General features: G+C 37.5%; 1 long non-coding RNA gene across 1 annotated transcript; it reads right to left on the reverse strand.

The window, feature by feature from the left end:
• Nucleotides 1–642: 642 nt before the first annotated feature.
• Nucleotides 643–3,500, reverse strand: LOC119896068. Its single transcript, XR_005443157.1, has 3 exons — nt 3,285–3,500; nt 1,115–1,191; nt 643–1,023 (listed from the first exon to the last, which is right to left on the reverse strand). It is a non-coding gene; the product is annotated as an uncharacterized LOC119896068 (long non-coding RNA).
• Nucleotides 3,501–3,954: the final 454 nt, after the last annotated feature.

Here is a 3,954-nt window from a genome sequence, read left to right on the forward strand (position 1 = left end):
TTAAGTGCATTATTACAGAATGTATTAGATAGTGCTATAGGGCATGTCTATACCACAGGTTCTATGGTATAGTACCGCAGAACGTATGGTAAAGTACGTATGGTAAAGTACCGCAGAGCCTGAGGTACAATCCTGTGGTAAATGTCCCAAAATACCATACAAACCTCTAGAGTACCACAGGAAGCTACTACAGGAACATGAGGTACAAATACCACAGAAATTGTATGGTATTTTACCACAGAATTTTTTTTAAGGGTTGTCTGTGGCACAAATGTAGAAATAAAAAGGAATAGCCTACAGGCAGTGGTGTAGTCTACGTGATACGCAGGTATACGCCGTATACCAACTAGGAATGGTCAAAGATTTTTTCGTACTGGGATATAGGCTGTATGTGCAGTACACAAGTATTTGTGGTGTTTTTCTCTGTTTATTATCACATGTATTAGTCCATCATTAGATCCCTTGTGATGACACACACACACTTAACTATTTATGTGTTTATTTTATGTTTTACTTTATTTTTGTTTTATATTTTTATTAATTTTATTATTTTAACACAAGCACGATTTTTTACTTTTTTATTTACTTTTTTAATGAAATGTATGAAATGAATTGTTCTAATGCAATTTATTTGTAGCTTTGGCAGTATTGTTTTTAGTTGTTTTACATTAAATTCCTATAAAGCAGATTTGCATTTTATTGAATTGAGAATATACCATATTCGCAATTCAATTAAATGCAAATCTGCTGTAGATGTGATTTCTTTGCTCATGAAGCCTAATGTTACTCTACAATTGGCAAACAGCAAAACATTAGCAGCAAACACTGAATGAGTTAGTAGCAGTTCTCTTACTTTGTGTCTGAGGTTCCAGGTTCAGGACTGAAGCTCAGAGGAGACTCTTTAGACTGGTCACTCTTCATAGACAGACAGCTGGATCCTGCAGACTCTGCTCTGTCCTCCTCTTCCATCTTCTGGACTTCAGTTCAGGTGTTCTTGTTGTTCCAGCTCAGCTGGTGTGTTGTCTGTGTGTGACAGGTAGGAAATACAGCCAGTAAATCTGAAATATGTTGTCCAGCTTTATATTGTACAGCTACAGTAACACAGTTCACTCACATTTTACATGTACTGGATGGTGCAGCTAACAGTGTCTCCACTCTGTGTTCCAACACCTCAGCCTGTCTCCCTATAGGCTGTATGTAAGTACAAACACATTAAACACCATGAGGACACAAAGCAGACAACATGCACATCTGGACCATTTACTGACATCTGCAGTGTTTTTACCATCGATACAGTCGATCACTCCCATAGTCCTCACTTTGGACTAATCAGCAGTTTGGAGAGATCCCTGTGAATCAGTTTGGTACATTTGGATATAAAGTCCCCGATTCGATATCTACACTGATAAGTTGTCATGTCTACAAAATCACCCCACACATCAGCGGTATCCTGCTGGTGATACTACAACACTTCATAGAAATGTAGATTTGGGGAATTTAATATTCAATAACTTTACTGTTAGAAGCTTTAGTGTCTCCAAAATCACCTCATTGAACAATGGTCTAGTAGTATCATCAACATAAGACCATTGTTGATTGAGGTGTCTGGAGACAGTACAGCAGGGTATTTAATTAAAGTTCAAAGAGGTCCAGTTAGAGAAAATTTCAGAAAGCAAAAGGTCCGGAACATCAACTTGTGTTATCATTCAGTAGCCTACCATAACGTATAGCCTAGTTGTTCCAACATAAGTTTTTACTCAACAACTGTCAGTTTTCACATAAAACTGAAGGGATAATATAACTACTCTAATAATACATTCTAATTTAAGTAATCTAAAGGATTTAAAAAACGTTTTTGTAAATGTGCATCTTAAAATAAATTTTATTTGTAAAAAAGTGTAGCTTTGAGTGATTGATGTTCAGTCTCAACCAATTTTATAATAAACACTCAACACATCTTAACAAATGAACAGCTTTAATACCACCTTCTCTTTCAGTCCCTCTTATATAGCTACTAGGGCAGGGCAATAAAACAATAATGATAATTATCACAATATAATTTTCCTCAATAACAATATAACAAATGTTCAATATATTTTCAGTGTTTGATTGAATTAATTTGAATCATGAACAAATTAGCACTTGATTTTTTTAATTATAAGATATTTATTTTGTTGAAGAAAAGTGTTTGTCACATTCTGACCATACAGAAAAGTTTAACCATCTGATTTCTTCAATTTTCACTCAGGAGCAAAAATCAGCCTTTAAACTTGAAAGAAATATTGATTTGACATTTATCGTGATAATTATTGATATCTAATGGTATTAAATTTTTTATCATGATAACATTTTTGGCCATATCATCCAGCCCTAATAGCTACCACTTCCCAACTTTCTCTTGTTCAGGGAGAAGCGTGAGCTCTGGCTACGATTGGAGATCTGTGAGATATTCTGGTTTTGAACTGCCCGTGGGGAAGAATATACATGTGAGAATCTGTACATTCTTGGTTAAAAGCCATGTGAAGTCTCTTTTCTCTTTAGTCTCCTCTCTTCCTCTGTGTATCTCACTGGCAGACTTGACTCACAATATCAGAATGCACCGATTTGACTGGCTGAGCAGCATCACATGAGATGATTAGAGAGTTTCCTGTTAGTTTCCTTCCTATATCATTAATGTGTAAGGTGATGTTGGGAACACTACACTGTATCTGAGTGAAGTTATTGAATATCTCTGCAGAATGTGTTTTCGGTGTTGCACTTTGCAGACGGTCCCTGCGCAGTGCGCACTCGTCTCAGAGCGGCTGCACGTAGAGACCAAAGTTATTTGTGCCGCTCGTAGGACGACTCATTTAGGTAAAAATTTACTTGCTTGTTGTCTACATAACTCCAATAGTTAGGAGGCCTCGTTTGTGTTTTAAACACGTTGCGCTTACGAGTGATTGATCCTGGAAGTTCGAATCTGTGAATAGGCCTATATTTCCAACTTTACCGAACTCTGTGAGTGAGTTAACGCGCAGGAGAACGATGAACAAACTACATTCAGAAGCAGATATTTACAGAAATATACATTAGGTAGATAAACAAAGTGGTCTGAACGGATTTCCTGGTTAGCAGCTCAGAGATCCTCAAGCCACAACTGCAACACATCTGAGACTATCAGCTGTGGATTCAGCCACCAGGGACTCACCGGGACTCTGACATTTCTTTCCTCTACAGTCCACAGGGAGAAAACTGCCTCAGAGACTCTGACAGGAAAAGAATGTAAATGTTGGATTAACACTCACCCTGCCTCAGCCTTCAGTTTTCCTCCTGCTGTGTCCACTTAAAATGGAGTCTGAACTCCTGAACTTTCAGTTTCAGGTTGAACAGGGAGGGCCTGTTGTCACCTGATCACATGCCCAGTGTTGCTCCTTCCCTCTCCATTTACAGGAAACAGCTAAAGTGAAAACTGTCTGTCTTTAGTAACTGTTACGCTTAATTTAAAATATGGCACATTATATAAACCCAGCTGGTGGAGACAGAGCAGCCCTCCTCTCTACCAGCAGAAGCAGAGGGAGGAAGAGGAGAAGAGGTGCTGAGTTGTTGATGTCAGGAATATGATTTATTTTACTGACATGTTAGATTTGTTTCTAGTGAGACTTTAGTGACTTTGCTGTTGTAAATCGTGATGCTGCTCTAGAAACAATATTCAATTCATAAAGAATGTTAAATTCTTTTTTTAAATAATACATGCAGTTATTTAGTAATAAATGGGACTGATAAGAGCATCGATAAAGAACTGAACCAATAAGGATCACCAATACAAGTGTGTCAATAAAATCCTAATGACCCCAACGTGAGAAAATGTCTGGCCCATCTCTGTGTCCTGGTTTTAAAATCCGGCCCAATTGAATCTGTAATTGAACAGCCCTGGTCTACAGTAATCATAGTAATATATCTTCCTTGCAACAAAAT

Source organism: Micropterus salmoides, unplaced genomic scaffold (assembly GCF_014851395.1).
Source record: "Micropterus salmoides isolate LMB-PRFRI ecotype aquatic unplaced genomic scaffold, ASM1485139v1 Ms_hic_scaffold_9, whole genome shotgun sequence".
Classification (NCBI taxonomy): Eukaryota; Metazoa; Chordata; class Actinopteri; order Centrarchiformes; family Centrarchidae; genus Micropterus; species Micropterus salmoides.